Source organism: Mustela nigripes, chromosome 4 (assembly GCF_022355385.1).
Source record: "Mustela nigripes isolate SB6536 chromosome 4, MUSNIG.SB6536, whole genome shotgun sequence".
Taxonomy (NCBI): Eukaryota; Metazoa; Chordata; class Mammalia; order Carnivora; family Mustelidae; genus Mustela; species Mustela nigripes.
In genome coordinates this window covers 40,250,757-40,270,388 of record NC_081560.1, presented here as the reverse complement: position 1 = coordinate 40,270,388, position 19,632 = coordinate 40,250,757, and the positions used below count along the sequence as shown (strand labels likewise).

At 48.1% G+C, this 19,632-nt stretch overlaps 1 protein-coding gene across 6 annotated transcripts in view; it reads right to left on the bottom strand.

Moving 5' to 3' along the window:
• ELMO1 (engulfment and cell motility 1) overlaps positions 1–19,430 on the bottom strand; it is a 521,901-nt gene extending 502,471 nt beyond the window's left edge. The window contains exon 1 of one of the 6 annotated variants that reach the window (XM_059396569.1): positions 19,045–19,430. The gene's annotated coding sequence lies outside the window, so the exon portion shown is untranslated. The other 5 variants (XM_059396564.1, XM_059396568.1, XM_059396570.1 and 2 more) reach the window with 5 other exon arrangements.
• Between the last annotated feature and the right edge of the window lie 202 nt (positions 19,431–19,632).

Below are 19,632 nucleotides of genomic sequence, written 5' to 3'. Positions count from 1 at the left end.
GGCCCACAAACGTTCAGCCCTATCGTGAGTAGGAACAAGTCTAAGCGGTAGTCTAAAATGTCTTTTCATTAATATCTTTACTTTTAAGTGCAATTATTCTAAAGCCCTTTTAATAGCTGTCACTTATTCTTTTCTAGGCTGTAGCAAATTACAGTGGGGGAGATGGCTGCTGACAGCTCACATCTGCGAATGGCACGTTCTCGAATTTCTGCAAGGTCTGTGGTCCCTCCTTCCTGGCACAGCTACCATGAGTACCCAAGTCCTGCAGACTATTGTCTTCACTGCCCCGTTGGCCAATTAGGAGCCTTTGGTTACGTCAGCTGTATCTCACAAGACCTCTGTCTACTGTTTCTCCTGCTGAAAAAGGGAGGAAAATCAGTTTTCCCGTACACGCGCCAAACACATTTTATCAATATGAAGGATGCATGTTTGGGAAGAGATGTGTGGAATGCGTGAGTCTGTGTGCAAGAGCTGTGTGCGTGTGTATGTGAGTGTGTGTGTGTATATGTGTTGGAGGAGGATGCAAACACTGATTTCATTTGAAAGGAATTAATATTCCAGGTATTGTTAACATCATAAAGCTCATCCTCTTAGGACACACATCCCAGGGAAAAGAGAACTGGGTCAAAGACACAAAGCAGTACATAAAAAATAAAATATTTTTGAAGCTAAAATAGTACCTAATAAAAAAATCTGAGTGATCACTTTTGGCACCTGGAAAGTGGTACAGCCTGTCCCCAAAAATTAAAATTGTAGGATACAAAAATAACTCTTCAGAGGAGCTTTCATAACTCGGGCTAATGAATCCAGCTGTGTTGCTTCCTAGCGGTCATAGTTAAGTGGAACGCTGGACTCTGGACTGGCCCTGGGCCGGACCCGTGAACAACGGAGTATATGCGGAGAGCCCTGACACCTCCGTGTCACCCAAATGGCAATCAGACACCAGAACCGTGTGATGGCATTTCTTGTTATAACAGCGGTTCTTTCCAAATCAACATGTAGCCTAGCGATCAAAACAATCGAATGGGAAGGCGTGCTCGAAAGACCCCTAGGAGTTATTTTTCAAGCCTTTATGTGTTCAAAAATTCAAAGACTCAACAGATGAAAGCAGAGCAAACACAAATTAATTGCTGCTCAGAAGACGAGCTTTTTATTTTTTAATTAACGTTCTGTCCTTAATCCAAAAGCAGAAGTAAAACATACGAAAGTACGGCGCTTACGCACCACTTCTGGTGAAGTGTTACCTTTTCCCCTCAGGCTTTCTTTATCCCCATCCAAATGTTTGAATTTAAGATGCAGCCTTGGCAGTGTGTGTAGCTCAGTGATGCAAATAGTGTGGGACGGCACCACCCAGAACTCCATGCGTGGGAGGGCAACCAGGAAATCAACTTCCCTTTTCTCAGTGTGACTCCATTCTGTCCGCAGGAGGACTGGGGCCCGCGGATTGTTGCCCGTCCTGTTTGATCGGAGAAGGGAGGAGGTAGAGAGAGGCGAATGCCAAATGATATTTTGGGAGTACTTATATTTGCAAAACACCTGAGTTTAAGCTGTCAGTTTCCAACTTGTCATCTTGTCCCCCCTTCTCTCAGCCATCCCACATCTGGCCTGAGGTCTTGAGGCCAGAGGAGGAAAGCAAGGGTCTTTGGAACAGGCGGATATCTGGGAACAAGGGCTGGCACAGATTAAGAAGGCAATGGGCAATCCCAGATATGCTGGAGTGATTCGTTTGAAACATCCCTGAAGTCTCTTCTAGGAGTGCTGACAGGCAGCAACAGAGTTTTCCAGTTTACTGCTCTCCTATCTTGCTGTCTGAAAACCCCCCTTTGGGCACGTTCTCCGTGCCCGTGAGCAGGGCAAAGAGGACGCGGTGATGAATGTGCTGCCGTCATTACTCTCAGGAGCTCCCAAGCCGTCGTGGGAGATGGAAACGCTGCAGGCGCACATTGACAAGTTTTGTTTGTGTTTTTTTGGACAGAGGCATGAATGAATTCCCTACCAAGGGGCCAATCAGTCAGAGGTCAAGAAGGCTTTCTGAAGGAGACATTGAGAAGTGTGTTAGGTTTTAAAGGGTGAAGAATGGAGCTGTAGGAAAGAAGTCATCCAGGGCCTTCCAAAAGAACCTTCATGCGTCAGTTAGCCAGGGCAGGGAGTCTCTGTGTCAACACGAATTCCAAAACCTGTCCAGACTCAGAATTTCTGATGTTGAGGGCCCAGATTCTAATTGTTTTAACAGCTGAGATGATCCCGAAACAGCTGCTCCATGGTTTTTCACTTGGGATCTCTCCGTCATGTCGAGCACCCTCCTTCCGCATTATAGAGGTAAGAGAACTGAGGCAACCAAGGAAGGACACAGGTTAGACTCAGTATCATCCTGTGACTAAGACCCAGGCCTCTTGATCCTGAGTACCATGGCTGGACCACCAGTGCCTGCAGAGCTCACCATGTACCTCTTCCATAAAGCACGCCTTTGGCTAATACAGTGATTGGTGCCTACATGGGGGTGTTAGTGCCACTGCATTCTGGGTGTGCTCACTGTGCTCACCCCCTCCCCTGGAGGGAGCAGAGTCTCTCCCTGTGTAGCGCCATCTCCCTGGCATTGAACATTTGAGGAATGAGTTCATGAATGAAGCCCACAAACAGAGCCCACAAATAGGACTCCCCACAGCATCAGGTAAGTACTAAGAAGGTCACCTGTCCCCAACACGCTTTATTTCTCTAAAGAGAGAAAAATAAGACCCAGCAACCAAACTATGATACTGGAAAACACAATGAACTTGAAATCTACATCATAATGCAAAGAACAGGTAATGCGAACTTTTTTGGTAGACATAACCTATGCTAATAAAATGCCATTTTTTTTTCCTACAACAGTTAGAATCGAGCACATACTTTAGAGTCTTGAGCAAACCTGAAGGGTGTTGGAAGCTAGCCACAAACCGTGCATTCTGGGAGTCTGTTGTGAGTCCTAATTTTATCCCTTCCAACCAACCGATGGGCTTGAAAACACAATTCTGGAGAAGAGGTTCAGAAAGCATATACCCTTTCACATCTACTGCACACCACACCCGTTGGGGCCAAAGAACTCCATTCCTTGGTGACATTTTTCATTCTATTGCAACAACATGTGGGCACCATTTCCATTCATCCAGTAGGAAACAGGAGTCATGAGAACATAACGAATTTGCCGCCAGCAAGTACACGGTGAGTGATTTCAACCTCAGTCTGTATGGCTACAAAGCACTTCCTGCCTCTTGCTCCCCCAAAGCCGTTCTGCAAAGTGTCTAAGGGAGGGCAGGGCGGGTTGGGGATGGGGGGAGATCAGCCCTCCAGCCAGGCAGGGGCTCCAAGCACTTTCTAGCATGGTGTGGTTAACACATGGACAGCAGAACCAAGGGCCAATCAGAACATTGGTCTTGGATAGTTAGTCGCAGTGTTTCCAGAAGGGAAGATGGGAAGCCCACTAAATTCTTACTTAATCTGGTGGGAGCAGAAAAGCTGTAAGTCAGATGGACAAAAGTCTGACCTGAATCATAAAAACAGTCATGGCCTCTCCATCCAACCCCAGGCTTGAAGCAGTTTAGGGGCCCGCCCAGGACCCATTAAATGAAGGGGAGGCCGCATCCCCTTGAGGATGGCAGATTGCCAAATTTTGGCAGATTGCCAAAAATTTATCCCATTACTCGTTCCTCTAGCTTTCCTCCAAAGGGGCCTCCAGGCTTTCTTTGAGGAGGGAAGGGGGATGTACCTTGGGGAAAAAAAGTAATCAGACCTTTTTGGGATTACTAGACACTGGCTCTGAACTGACTAATGCGAGGAGACCCAAAACGTCACTGGTGACCCACCAGCCAGTGACGGTGCTTCTGGAATTGAGGTAATCAGAGGTTTTTAGCTCAGCTCTTTCTCATACCCATTCCAGTGGGTCCCGGAAACCATCGGTAGTCATTCTCCAGCTCCAGAATGTATAATTGAACCAGACATACTCAGCAACTGGCAGAATCCCCATGCGGGGGGAGCAAGTCACTATTTGTTTATTTAATTAAGGGAGAAAGGGGCTGTGGAAGATCCGGGAATACGGTTCCAAAGGCCTGAATATGCTCTACTTTTGGAGTGAACTCGGAACACTCAAGTTTGGGGTTTACTGTGTGTGTGTTATTTGGCTTCAAAGAAATGGGCTTGGCTCAGCACTGGAACATCAGGATTAATCATTCCAGCCATGAAGAGCCATGACACCTATCAAGTTTCAATTGCTAGCTGAAACCCTTGATAGCTGCTAGAAAAATAATGTGCAATTATAGCCTAGAAACATAAATTATCAAGGCCACGGTGCTCTCAGATTGTAATGAATGAAGTGTGGGTAACCACATATGTGGTAGGGATCCCAGCCCCCAGTGTGTGTCACGAATGCCTGGTCGCCTACAGGCTCTGGAGAGGAAGGAAGAGAGAAGCTTTCTCTCCAGATTCAACAGTGGCTCAACTGTGGATGAAGGCACAAAGGGAGAGCAGTGTCAAGGTTTAAGCCAAGAAATGTTTTCAGCATTCATACAAGGGATGGTCTCCGATACCTATGCCCAAAGGCTTTCTGGTGAGTAGGGGAGAATGAAAGGTAGTGACATGAGGTATAAATACTTCTGCAGACAGGAATGCAAATGACAAAACAGTGGTTTCATCCTCTGGAAAGTTCATTACATAGAGGGTAGACTGGGGGCCGTGGAAGGACAGGAAGGCAGTTGACCGTTGCCACCACGGGACTAGACACTGCAAAGCCACGGCCGTTGGCCTTCCCACCTTGGACATCTGGTCTGGCCCTCAGTCACAGTGAGCTCAAGCAGGACTGGTCTTCAGCAAAACTGTGTACAATGAGAGTTACATCCCTGAACCACGTGTCCCTCACTCAGGGACAAAGAAGCCATTTTTAAGGGCTCTTCCCAAAGGGACTGTAGGACACAGTGCTCACGTGCATGGGTAACAGTGCTTCATTCTGGAAAACACTGACTGAGCGCCTGTTACGAGCTCAGCACTGGGAACAGGCACCTTCGGGACCTCCCATCTACTCAGTACAGAGAAGGACTCAATGTGTCCTAGGAGTGGATCCCAGGACATCCAGGAAGTTTCCTGGAGAAGGTGACCATGGAGTCAGGCCATGCAGACCAGAGGGAGACATGGGTCCAGGGCACTTTACTCTAGGCTCACCCACTGAATTGGTGGATGCCTTTTCTGTGACTTCTTTTCTGCTCTAAAGTCTGCCCTTGATATCCATTTCAACCTGACTGCACCTGAGCAGGAATTCTGGGCTCCTACTCTCCCTGGAAAACAGCCGCAAACAGTTCTCTAGGACGGGAACCGTGGACTGGTCTCACTTTGGCAGAACTCCGAGCCTCCCGCTCCGGAGAGTAGACTAAGCAAATCCGCAGGGGGCTTCTCATTCCCCTGCCTTGGCTGGCCAGCATTCCCCACCACCTCTGTGCCCCATAACCTCATTTGGGACTTACATAAAAAGATTCTTATTAAAATAGCGACAAAATGTAAAGTGAAATATCAGAGACACAGAGGGAATAAGCCACAGATCTGAGAAAACAGCTGCATATGAAAGGATTAGGAAATAAATTAGAAGAAACTCAAAGGATTTAGAATCCATTTCAGGTGCACTAGAAGAAAATCCCTCCAGGACCAAGAGGATAGGTCCAAGTTAAAACCTAGGCAGGAACAGAGGCTCCCTCCTCTCCTGGCCGCCTCTCAGTGTTTTACCTCAAGGTTTATATATTTTTTTTCCACTTCTTAGCACTTTTGGGGATGATGCTTTTCAAAGTGGAGTCGGGACCACTGGCATCACTGGGTCCTGAGGGACCCGCAAGAACACAAGTTCTGGGTGCCCCACAATGCTTGGGCAGCTGGAAGTCCGAGAACCACGGAACCAGCTACTGTATCATTCTTAAGTAGTGGTGATATCCATGCTAAATCTTAGTTAAGCTGCAGTTTAAAATCTGAAGAAGACACTAGTGACTAAATTGGTTGTTTTAGAAGCTGTTAGATTCTAAAAGTGGTAAGAGTGCGGTCACGTTGTGACCAATTTTAAATAATGTAAGATTTACACAATGAAGCCAGGAAAACCTTTGCAATGCATACATCTGAACACATGGCTCCTCAGGTGAAACACTCCGGTGACTTCTCACTGCTCTTTTTTTTTTTTTTTTTTTAAGATTTTTATTTATTTATTTGACAGACAGAGATTAGAAGCAGGCAGAGAGAGAGGGGGAAGCAGGCTCCCCGCAGAGCGGAGAGCCCGATGCAGGGCTCGATCCCAGGACCCTGGGACCATGACCTGAGCCAAAGGCAGAGGCTTTAACCTACTGAACCACCCAGGCGCCCCTCACTGCTCCTCTGATAAAGATCCAGACCCCTGATCCCAAGGAGCCTTCCTCTCCACTACTCCATTCCTGGCGAGCTCCCAGTCCCCAGCACTCTGCTCTTGGGTTCCTTCAACCCCGGCATCTGCTCGTCACATTCACTAGGCATCTGCAGGGACTCCTTGCTCCCCATGGAAGCCCACTCTCTTCCCAGCCCTCTCTGACTACATGAATCCCTTTCCGTAGGCTCTTCCAGCATCAGCACCTTTCTTCCCCAGTCCTGGGCCCAGCTTAAATGTCACATTCCTTCATGTGATCCTTTGATCATCGTACATTTCCCCCACAAGAACAACCCAAGAAAGCAGCAATACGTCTGTCTGCTATTTTCATAGGAAGGGGACTCACCATTGTTTATGTGTCCCTTAGTACCCGCCCCCCGCCATGGTACCTAGCAGGTGCTCAATAAATATTTGTGGATGAACAAATAAATTAAAAAGTATTTTTACTATGGTGAGTGCTGTGAAGTGTGCAAAACTGGCGATTCACAGACCTGTACCCCTGGGGATAAAAATACATTATATGTTTATAAAAAATAAATAAATAAAGTATTTTAGAAGGAAATGCTGGAGGTAAAATCAGACCCACGGTAACCATCAAGCACACCCCGACACGTCTCTTACAAGTTAAGGGCTCCAGTGTGTCTGGGACCCTAAAGACTGAAGTCCTGTGGTAGCTCGCCTTCCCATGTATAGGACACTCAGTACCTTCTTTGGCACTTTTCACTTCAAATGGATGACCCCAACTCTTCTTAATGCAATTTCCAGGGTCTGAAAGAAGAGTGAAACTCAATTTTATAACTGCCATTGTGCCATTTCTCTGGGCCTCGCATTGATCTGGTTACAATTACCCTAAAGCCTGTTCATTGTCTGAAAGATGTAGTCTGAAATCAAAACAAACCTGGAGCTTTGGCTTCTTTTACTCTTGTACCTCTTCCGGTGCCTTAACATCCTCAGCTCCCAGGGTCGGTTCTCAGACTGTTTCATGGCAATTTCACATGCCAGAATCGTTAGTAGCGTATTTAAAGACTGAAAATGGCCCTAAAGCAGTCTGCAGTAATCGCAACACAATTCTTAGGACAGCGGAAAGTGTCTCCTGGGAACATAAATGAATCCACCACGACCGCCCTCTTCCCCCTGCCATCTTGCTGGCAGTCAGCCCTGGCTGAGGTAATGACCCTGACGGTGTGCTCTCACTGGCTCCTGAAGCAAAGCTCTCATGGCATGTTCTCCACCAAGCAGCACGGCCACTCAATACGAAGTCCCAACACAACAGGTTCAATGGAGGCAAAAACAAATTTGACAAATGGAGGGGGACTCGGCTGCAGGAGAGTTGGCGTTAGGTGTGCTACAGAAAAGAGCATTCAGTTTGGATCTGCATGATGTTGGGCAGTCAGCCTCTCTGAAAGATAGATTTCCTCATCTGTAAAATGGGTACAGGGTAAGTTAATGGGTCTGAATCACTGTGAAACTGTTACATACCTTGGTCTGAATATAATTCCCCAGTGATTTACTGTAAATCTGTATTTCACAGTAGAAATCTTGTTATGAGTCTTCAAACATTTCCCATCAGATCCCACATAAAGCTACACACCAAACCTAATACATAGTGTAGAGGTATCGCTCTATAGCCAACAATCTAGCAGCTGAACGTTCCCTAGTTATCACCCTGCTTGGGAGAAGAGAGAGTGAGTGGAAATTTATTTTACACTGAAAATAGTGTGCCATTTGTCACGTGCCGAACAAGATTTGCATATAGTGATTAGATGAGGGACTTTTCACAACTCTAGTAGTCGGGGGTGAGGGGGGAGATACACGTTTTCAAAACACAAGTTTAGAGCAGTTTCCATCTGCATAGTTCTCTTCCACACCCATACTTCACAGCAGTTTAACATCTGTACTGAGGTTGATTTTTTTTTCCCCATCCACTCATGAAAGCCATTACCAAGTGACAGGTACATGAGCTACTGCTTAATGAGCTGGTGAGTCTGTGAGCTAGTGGCTGCCTTCCTGAAGGCACATAAAGCAGATAAGTCACCCAAAGAAACTGGCAATAGCCAGAAAGAATAAACAGAAATGGAAACAGGTGTCTTCTACTTCTACTTCCACAGGTGGCCATAAAATGAATTGTCCAGTCTGAGACACTTTGCAAAGGGTAAGTTGGTACGTGACATTATGCTGGGCCAACACAGCTATCATGGGTCTAACCCTCAGAACTGTAGTCATCCAACCTTAATTTTTCTGCTTTATCCCCAGAGTATTTGTTAATTGGTGTGATAGGCTCAGATCAAACAAGAAAGATTACTAACACTTTGCTACCACCCACCTGCCAATGAAGATTAACAATCTCCCACTTCCTGGAATGCTTCAAATGATTCAGAAGGGGACATTTACCAAGTCTTATTGGAATGACTGAATTTCCTTAGTAGGCAACAGAATCACATGAAACCCAGTTCAACTGAATCAAATTCCTATCAATGGCTCTTCCCCTGGTACTCCACTAACTGGGGGTTTCTCACTGGTCTTCCTTCTACACTGGGCGAGTGCAAATAGCCCTGCCAAAAAGCTGGATTTAGGGAAAGGGAAAGAACCTTATTTCGCAACCTCCATTCTCTCTACACAAGGCAAAATAATAATAAAATAAAACAACAAAACCCCAGGTCGGTTCCAAGTGACTGGGAGATAGAGACCTATTTATAAGAACTTTTCTTCAGGACCTCAGGTTGCTAGCAGGATTCATTATGTCAGTTCTTTTAATTCACAATCGATTGTAATTTTCCCTGACCTGTATTTCAGCAGTCTACCTCTGAGGAAAAGTTACATAAATCAAACTAACAGTCTAGCAAAAATCCTAGGAGGAATTTCCTAGGCTACTTACAACTCATAAAGAAGATAAAATAATAAATGCATGTCTTTAAAGGATTTTAGCAAGATATTTGAATAAAAGACCTGAATAGGAACTATTGAATTAGTAATAATAACCTCAGCAAATCCAATGCACTGCTATTGGGGTATCCTACTTTAAGATCATCATTCCATTTAATGCCCTCAGCAGCTCCAAGAAGCAGGGACTTAGATTATCTCCATTTGAATGATAAGAAAACTAAGGGGCGCCTGCCTGGGTGGTTCAGATGATTAAGCTTCTGCCTTCGGCTCTGGTCATGATCTCCAGGTCCTGGGATCGAGGGCTATGTCGGGCTCCTTGGTCAACTGGGAGTCTGTTTTTCCCTCTGCCTCTCCACCTGCTTATACTCTCTCTCAAACAAATAAATAAAATATTTTAAAAAGATAGAATGATAAGAAAACTGAGGCTGAGAATAATAATTACCTTTCACCAAGTCCGTCAGCAGGCAGAGTCCAAAAGATACTCGAACCCTCAACCGACAAGCATGTATATATTTAGCTTTTAAACCTCAAAGACTCCTGCTTTTTCGCTTCTTCCCAAATCCAATCAGTCACCAAATCTTTCTTCTTTCATCGATGTCAACATCCTTTCTCTCTGACTTGCATCCATCCAGGGGGTCTCCAGAAGCTGTCTCCTTAAAGGAAATGGATGGTCCACTACTCAGACTAGCAGGTGGGGGCAGAGAGTTGCATTTACACAGCAAACCTCCCGCTTTATTTACTTCTTCATTTGACCAAGATTGAGTGTTTCTTAGGGTAGGCCCAGAAGGAAGGAGCTGACAGCTTCCATCTCTCCTTGGCACCTCCTTCCTGCCTCACCCTCTAATCTACCTTCCCTGTTGCCCTGGGAGCTGGATTTCTCACTGACTTCCAATTACGTCTTTTCCTTCCCTAAAATCCTTTGTTTTTCCTTCCCACTCAATGGATGCCCAGCGCCCCAAGGAGTTGACATGAGGCCTCTTCCAGACTTTCTCCTGACTGCTGTATTCCTTGGACATGTCATGTTGTTCTTCCTTTTAATACTCAGCTTTCCAGATCTTTCTCAAAGTCCCTTCACTTTGAACTTTCCTCTGCGATCTGCAGTCTACATACATGTACATTTACCACCCTCCACTGTGAGTGTCTCTTAATGGGTCTGTCTCCCCATACTGCTCCCATGAAGTGGATCTTACATTGTGCAGGGAGTGCCCTGACTACAGAACGTAAAATGCAGTCAAAATGGTTGCTGAATGAATCATGTCAATAATGTATTGTGATAGATGCTGTCAGCCTAGCAATATTTCGGTTTGAACACATAGATGCATTTTAAGTGTAAGTCGTACATTTATTTGTTTAAATATACTACAATAAATAAAATTTTATTGTGCTTCTCTTGTATAAACCCAGGCAAATATTTCCCCAAACTCTCAACTGAAGAAGAATGGATGGTAATTGACAAAACAGTCCTAAGGAGTTGAAGTCACTTTCTGGCAGTAGAGTAAGTCTAAAGATGATGGAAACATATTCATTTCTTGCTAAAGGTTTTGATTTAATGAGATTTGTAGTGACTTGCTATAAATGTGACACGCACTGGAGAAAATGGGATTTAGGAGCTGATATAATAAGTTTCTTTGCATTTAAAGACTTTTCAGTATTAGGAGAACTGCGTGGATGTGTGTGTGTGTGTGTGTGCGCGCGCGCGTGCATCTTTCTCTCTTGCGCATACAGACACACATACTTACTAGCAAGTGTATGAAAGAATCAGTCTCCTTCCCCCAAATCTGAATTTTTGAGTACTCCGTCACTTCCCACAAAGTGGCCCAGTATTAGACTAACTAGGGCACGGGGTCCACTATAAAAATGCTATGAAAATGGTGAGGTGGAGCAAAGGGGGGGTGGTGGTCAGGAGTCAAGGGAAAAACCAGCCTTACTGAGTGCTATTGGAATTCACTCTTCACTCAGCCAAAAATACGCAATCTAACCAAAGTCCTTCCACTAGCTCTACCTCCCAAGCCACACGTCTTTTCAGGGCTATGGGCAAAGCCAGCTGCGGCTCTGCATTTGGATTAAAGAGCCTGAAAACAGAAAAAAAAATTATTTTGAAATGCATTACGCTTCAAAATTAAGGGTAATTGTGTGTAGCAGCCTGGAAAATATAGCTCATCCAGCACTGCTCAACCACAGAAGCCCACAGCACCAAATGCTGGCTCTCTAAAGGCAATTTCAAACTTAAAAAAAAAAAAAAAAAAAAAAAAAGGCACAAAGGGCGGAAGGAAGGGTGGAGGGTTGCTATAGGGCTGTGACTTATAAGGAGGCTGCTGCCTTAGGGAGTCAGAGCCGGTACCCGAGTGGCAGTATTTCTAGGTTGTTTAAGCCACTAGATGCTGCTCTGCACAATTACTGCAGCCAAACATCGAAGGTAAATAAAAGGTAGACAGATAATTACATAAGAAAATAAATGTGGCAAGATTAGGACAGAAATCTAATGGACAGAGGAGGAAAGGACTTCACAGAGAGACACACCTGAAAGGCTTTCCCCTGACCGGTTCAATGTCCAGGTCACACTAATGGAACAGCAGTATCTGTTACTATCCAACTAGCCCAGGGACATTGTATAAGCAAGGGAGGCGCCATTTCACCGTTAACTCATTCCCACGCAGACGCTTCCTTAACCTGGTGACAGAGGTCTCTGAATGAGCCAAACTGAGCCTCGTGAACTACCTCCCTCGTTTCGTTTGTCACATTCCCATTCTGTAGAGGGCATGGTTACTGCAGCAACCAGTGGCCAGGATTCTAGACCTTGTGTGGAAACTGAAACATAAAATCACTCGCTATAGGTCTCTCCAGCCATAGCATACCAGGAAGAAACACACATGAAATTCGGCAAAACTGAGCTGGGTTAGGAAGACAATGGTAACACGGGAAGGAAGGAAACTCCAGATAGAAGGCGAAGATCTGGAGGAAATTAAAGATCATACAGGGGTGAGACCACCCATAGGAGAACGGACCACATTAGGGTCTGAGGAGTAAGCTGTAGAGAGAAAGCTGGGGCACTTCTAGTTGCTGTCAAGTCTAGCCTATCTGATAGCACATCTGTTCGTCTTAACTGATGCAAGAAAACAAAACAATGGCTCTCAACTCGGGGGTGAGCGTGGCCCTGGAGGGGACCACTGGCAACGTCTTGAGGCATTTTTGGTTGTCACAACTGGGTGTTGCTACTGGCATCTAGTAGGTAGAAGCCAAAAAAGCTGGTGTTTCCTACAATGCACTGGCCAGCGCCCTCAACACAGAAGTATCCAGCCCCAAACGTCAAGAGTGCTGAGGTTGAGATTGCCTGAAATAAAGGGTCAACATAGAAGGGGCAACAGCCTGCAAGTAGAAAATGAACAGAAGCAATAGCCTCAGCATCAGCCCATGGGGAACCACCCCGGTTTAAAGACTCCAGTCTCTGGCCGCCTTGGTTGGTATTAATCTATGGGGCCGAAGAAAGAGCACAAGTTAAGACTCCGTTATATGTATTCCCTACTCTCTACTTGGTCCCTTCCCACCACTGACGGGTTCCAAGCTTTTGCTTTCACCATGACTCATCCACAGAGTGGGGAAAAAAGTGTTTGCTAAAGAATAAGTGTCTATTCTCCTTGGCAAACAGTGTTCTCATTTTTGATTAATGAATTCCATTCTGGCTTATATGCTTCAATATCATGAGCTTAGGTGGTGGGCATGCTGTCCCCACGAGAAAGATCCTCTAACCCTCTCAAGGCTAAGAAGTTTTGGCTGTGGGGGAGATATCCAAAGGGAGGCACCAATTCAGGCAAATTCGGCCTCAGTGGCAGAAGACACCTCCCTGGGAGCCATGGCAACCCAGGGCATTTCTACGAGCAGACAGGAGGGAAGGGCTTCCTGGATACCCAGGAGCATAGCACAACACGGCAGGCCTGGCCTCAGACCAAGCTAGAGAACCAACAAGGGCAGAAAATAGCCAGTACCGGCATCACGGTGCCTGGGAAAGGAACGACAAGGGAAAAGAGACAGCAAAGCTGGGTGTAGGCTCAGATATACTCTCCAACAATCCCTGTGACATTGCAGTCCTCTAAGCCACATCTATAAAATGGGATAATAACACTCTACTGCCTGTTTTCTACCCTTTGCAAAGCCGCATTCCAGGAGGAAGGGTGTCAGCTGTCGAGGCAAGAAGGGAAATATCACTTGGATCCTGTGACTCCAAGATCTCTAGGGCAATGCTGGGTCAGGGCTTACTGGAACATGGCGCCCTCCAACCACTGTCCACCACCCACCAGATACACCGCAGTCCTGGAGTCCAGCAAGTAGTAAACATTTTCTAACTGAGGAAAGTTCCGTTCCCTGAATTAACGTGAGAACTAAAATAGCCAAAACTACAGCCTCAATTCCTAAAATTGAGGTTCCAATAATAATCTTGCTCAGATTCTGGAAACCAGTGTTTGTGGGGGCCTAGAACACTGACTTGAGAATCGTCATCTCCTTCTATTTATACATGTGACTAATCTCTCCACTCAGCGCTACGCCAGGTTGTTGCTGTGGTTAATTCCGTTTGGTGAGCCAGCATTCCTTCTCCCACGCGGATTCCTCCTGGATACTTCACGGTTACTCCACCTTAGGCCGGTGACAGAACTCGGCTCAAACTGTACCTGCACTTATCCTGGGGAGGTGTGGAAAACACAGCTAACTTATTCCTGGATCCTATTCGGGCTTCAGCACAGGCTCTTATGAATAAGTTCTAACTGTTAACACTCAGACAACCTAAATCACCGGGGGGGTGGGGGGGGGGGGGGGCAGGATAGCAAACTGCAATGTGTGCATGTAGGAGGCACTCAGGGGTGGCTTTTCCTGCACCTGATCGCCTGGTGCTAGGCCTCATGGGAGCCACACTCTGTCCCTCAGATGGCTGGTCTTCAACAGGCTTGTTTCAGCCAGAGCTCAAGTTCTTGTCCTTTCTCTTCTTTGGTTGGCCGGTCCCAAGCCCAAGTCACCTAAAATGTTTTATCTAACTATGTATCATGGCAGTGTGGCGGCCACTAGGAACCGTGACTACCGTCTTTGCAAAGGTCTGAAAGTAATTAAAATACGCACATGGGGAATACTGGGTGTCAACAATGAAAAGTTGAGCAGAGGCGAGTTCCCAAGACCTGGAAAGCTGAAAGACCTCCAAAGCTCAAAACTAAAACTTGGCCAGAAAAGAGTACATTCAGTCATTTTATTCTTGGTAAGAGTAAAGAGGAATTTCGAATGAATCCGCTGCCTCTCTGTATCGCTAAGTGACACACCAGCTGGATTTCCAGTTGTGACAATGGGGCGGAATCACAACCACCACATCCTATCAGCAGCAGCATTTTATCAGTTAAGTCCAGGGAGGACCCCTTTACTGCATCTGCTCGAACATTTGTAAACTGCAGCTCTTGGAGGAGATTAAACCAAAAGCATTTTGTAAGGGGCTGGGAGCAGCTAAGTATTTCTTAAAGAATGGCCTTGTGAACCACGGTCATCAGCATCCCTGGCAAACTGGTTGAAAATTTAGATTCCTAGGGCCTCCAGAATTATTAAAACAGACTTTTTTTTTTTATACCACATTAAGCAATACACTTGACATTAAGACTTAGTGTGTTTAAAAAAAATAATAATTTAGTGTCTGTTTTGTAAAACGCCCCAGTTGTCCGTTGTATTTTCTTCCACTTCATGTTTTAAACTGCTGGTTTGGACCTGATCAATTGATACTCAGATCTATACCGGGGTTGCAAGCCTAAACTTCAAAAACCTGGACTAGTTGACAAGAAGGAAGCCAAAGTGGAGTTGTGTAATTAGCTGCAAACACTTGAGGCTTTGTGATGCAGAGAGCACTTATAATTCCCCACCTTTTCCCAATTCAACAGAATGAAAGTCGGAAAAACCAAACTACCCACTTGGATGGTTTCAGGCATTAAAGCGATGGCAGGCTTCAGTTACAAACCTTCAGGGTAAGAGCTGTCTTAGATCAGGACAGGAAACGTCCTCCATAGGAATGATTAGCTCTAAACTGAACCTTCAGTGTTAAGAAAGATGATAAGGTAAGCAAAGTGTGCACTCAGTAGAGCCCCTTGGCACGGCCCCAGCCACATCCTCTCTGCAAGGACTTCAAAGCACTCCCTTCCTCCACCTCTCCCCACCCATTCACACTGAACACCCAAAGGGGGTAAATTACTTTAAAACACTTAAGTACTGTCCTATCTCCATACTGTAATTTTACAGATGCTTAGGATTTAGAAACACTATAGAAGCCCCTCATCTGTTACTTTTTGTTTTTCTAGTCCTAGATATTTCTCGTTTGTCTTCTCCCCTGCATCTGCCACCAAGTTTCTTTCTGCCTCCCTCCCTGTCCTTCCTCCCTTTATTACCCCTTCTCTCCCTCTGCCTCCACCTCCATTTTCTGGGAGGGCAGAGCAGGATACAGTGGCTATCTCTGACTTCACTCCAGGCACAGTAACGCCCTTCCTCCTAGAGGAGTATTTCTTTGGCTAAAGCAACACATGCTTTGAAAAGACTTTCTCCAAGGAGGATGATAAAACAAACACCAGATCTGAAATGGTCATGCGTTATCAATAAGTCGTACTGATTTTCCACTCTCCCAAGGAACTGCCTCTTTCTTCCTTCAGGCTGAAGTTCTGAGTCAGCTCCAGCACAGGCGGTCTGCAAAAGGAGCAGCTGGGTATGGTGGGAAGGGCAAAGAAAAAAACAAAAGCCTGTTACCTGGGTCCCCTTGCCACTGATGCTGCAATATTTCCCTGGTATATTTCCCATAACAGGCATCTCTTATTCAGTCCATCAACAATTATTTACTGAGCACCTAGTCTGCTGGGAATCAGTCTAGGTGGACCTATACACAAGACAACGTCCCTGCCCTCATGGAACTTCCATCCTAATGGGGGAAACAGACATAATCAAATAAACAAATGAATATATAATGCGAGGCGGTAATAAGTGCTAAGAGGGAAAACCGAGTCATTTAAGAGGTCCAGAGAGAGTTATTTAAGGGTTGCTATTTTACATGAGATAACCAGGAAAGGCTGCCTGTAGGCTGACAACTGGGCAGAGAACTGAAGTGAGCAAGGCAGTGAGCCATCTGGACAGGTGGGGAAAACTTCCTTGTGCAGAAGGAATAGCATGTGCAAAGGTCCTGGGGAGAGAAGCTGGAGAAAAGGAAGAATGTAGGTGGTCGGAATGGCTGCAATTAAAAGCAAGAGGGGTACCTGGGTAATTTAGTTTGTGAAGCATCTGACTGGTTTCAGCTGAGGTCCTGATCTCATGATTGTGGGATAGAGCCCCATGCACCCCACCCCCAGCTTAGTGGGGAGTCTATTTGAGATTCTCTCTCTCCCTCCCTCCTGCACTCCCTCTGTCTAAAATAAATAAATAAATCTTTTAAAAAATTAAAAGGCAGAAAGATAAGACATGGGAAAGGGGGTGGGCGTGGAGATACGACCATTAATAACACCACCCACCCTTTAGCACAATGCCTGCTTCTGAATTCCACCAGAACCAGACCTCCTGGGCCTACTTCACAACCTCCCCTTTCCTGATAACCTACTAAGCTTCCTCCCCAGTTCCATTCCCTCCTGCCCCCATCCCCCTGCAGAGTTCCAACACTCCAGGTTATTCCCTCAATTTCCCAATTAGACAACCAGTCCATCTAATTAAAAAAAAAAAAAAATCTGAGTAATAAATGTAGTAGGAAAAAAGGCAACATTTAACCACAGCCCTCAAGAGAGAGGAAATGTACCATAGTAAAGAGCAGAGGTTCAGAAGGGCAACCATAAAAAAGAAGTCTGCCACATGACAGCAGGGGATCTGGGCTTCTGAGGTTCCGCAAACTGGGGGAGGAAAATCCTTGAAATAACCTTGGGAAGTAGGTATGGAGGTGAGAGATGAGAAACCATGACCAAGAGAGGCCCTTAATAATAGTTCCTGCCAGGCTTTTTAATGTAAAAGTGAACCTGAGTGGGGTTATGTACCTCTCCTTCCCAATGTTAACCCTCAAAGAGCTAATGCATAAATACAGATCATTAATTACTTTTAAAAACAAACAAACACATCCTAAATTCTTCCATTGCCCCACCTCCTCCACCCACTCCCAAACGAGGGCAGCGCTAAACCAGGAGCCCACAGATTCTGCCCCCTGAGGCAGAAACCCTTGTCTTGGCTTCTCTGAAATCTTGAATACAAGGGATTTGGTCCGCCTCATTCATGGCCAGGGGTGTTAGCAGGCCCAGGGTGCGAAGCACAGGGTATCACAAAATATGCTCAGTGAGTCCCAGGAGCTGTCCAGAGCCACCCCCGCCCCCCGGGCCAGGTCACTGGGGGAGGCCAAGCCCTGCAGCTTTAGGTCAACGCAGGTCCGACCGCCAAAAACCTCTGCCCGGAGCTGCCAACGAACTTCAAACGGCCCCCAAGCGGGAGAGGGTCTTTTGGCGGGAAGTCCCCAGGCCTGGAGCCCCTCGCGGTCGCGCTCTCGCTCTCTCTCTCTCTCTCTCTCTCTCTCACACACACACACACACGCTCACACGCTCGCCGCCCTCGCGCGCGCCCGCGACACAACACGGACTTCCCAACCCCAAACACACGCGCGCACCCCCGGGCCGGCTGACTTCTGTATTTCCTCTTCCTCAAAGCTACTCTTGCGATCTCCGCTGCCGCTCACAGCTCGGATTCCAGGACCCCCGAGCTCCGCTGTCCCCTACACAGAAGGCGCGCCCGGTACCCCCCCCCCCCCCTCGCCGCCCCCCCCCCCCCCCCCCGCCCGGACTCCCCCCCCCCCCAGCTCCCCCGCCCCCTACACCGAAGGCGCGCCCGGTACCCCCCCCCCCCGCCACCTTCCATGCCGGATCTCCCACAGAAGCCCCCCTCCTCCGCCGTCATTCCCGGTCCCAGCGGGGGACCCCGGCTTGTCCCCAGGAGGCAGGCATTTACTGCCTCCCTCGCGAGTCCCAGCCGCCCCAACCGCCCCCTCGGGCCCTCCATCCCTCTAGCCCCTCGCTGTCCCCTCCCCAGAGCGCGCCGGCCGAGGAATTCCCTCCCATCTGCCAGTGCCCGAGAAAAGCCAGAGTCCGAGCCGCCAGTCCCTTCTCCAGCGCAGCCTCTCGGGTCTCCAACCCCCAAATACCACGCTCTCCGGTCCCCAGTCCCCCGGCGCCAGCAGCACTGTCTTCCCGCAGCCCCCACCAGCCAGCCCCAGCCAAATCCTCCCCGCGGGTTCCGGGGCCGGGGCCCTGCGCTCCATCCCCCGCGCCCGCTCCCTCGGCTCCCGCTCCCACTCCCACACCAGCCGCCCGGCTCTGCCCAGACTTCCCCAACTGCGAGCGCCCGGGAGCGCCCGCAGCCCTAGCCCCGCCGAGCGCCGCGGCCACCCCCGCTGCAGCCGCGGCGCCCCCGGGGAGGAAACAAAAGTGTCTCCGCGGCGCTCGGAGTCCCCCCACAAAGCTGGGCGCCTCCTCCCGTGCCCCAGCCCCAGCTCCCTCCCCGGCCGCGCTGAGGTCAGCGAGTCGCGGCGCGGCGCCAGCCCAGGAAACTTTACGAACCTGCCCGTGGTCGCAGGACAGCGGCGGTGGCGGCGAAGGCTCCCCGCGACCAGAGCTCTGGCGACCCGTGACCATTGAAGGGGGGCCAGAGGCTCTGTCCCCCAGCTCAGGGCCGCGGCGGTGTGGGTGGCTCTGCCTCTATCCCGTGCCCATCCTCGCCCGCGCACACGCACTTACACTGGGGATCCGCCGGCTGCTGCGCCGCCGGCTGCCGCTGCTCTCACTTCCTCTTCCTTCCTCCTGCTGGCCAGAGACACATTTTGCATCTGCAAGGCATCCCGAGATCTACCGCGAACTCTCCTCCCGAGCGGACGCTGCGGAGTGGCCGCCGCCGCCGCCCCCCGGCACCTGCGCCGGGACACGCGTGGTTGGCGCTTTCACCTCCCGCCCGCACCCCGGGGCCTGCCCACCGCACTTTGCCTGCGGGGGGGTGGGGGAGGGTGCCCACGACTTTTTGAAGTCTCCCTACTTAAAAAGAAGGAAAATGTCAAACACCGTGCACGCCTCAGATCGGCTATAAATAATATGTGTGCGGAGCATGACTTCTCGGATGAGCTCACACGCGGCGCTTTGCAGGCACTAATTAACTCCGTCACCGTCATAGCGCCACCTCCGGGAGGCCGAGAGCGCGTGGCATCTTTTTATATGCTTTCATTTTTGGCAACTGGTTTGGAATTTGAGGGGAAACTTCGGTGGGTTGTTTTAAAGCTACTTTAAAGGGCTGCTGTGTTTGTTCTCACGCTTTGCCTCTACCCTTGAGCAGCG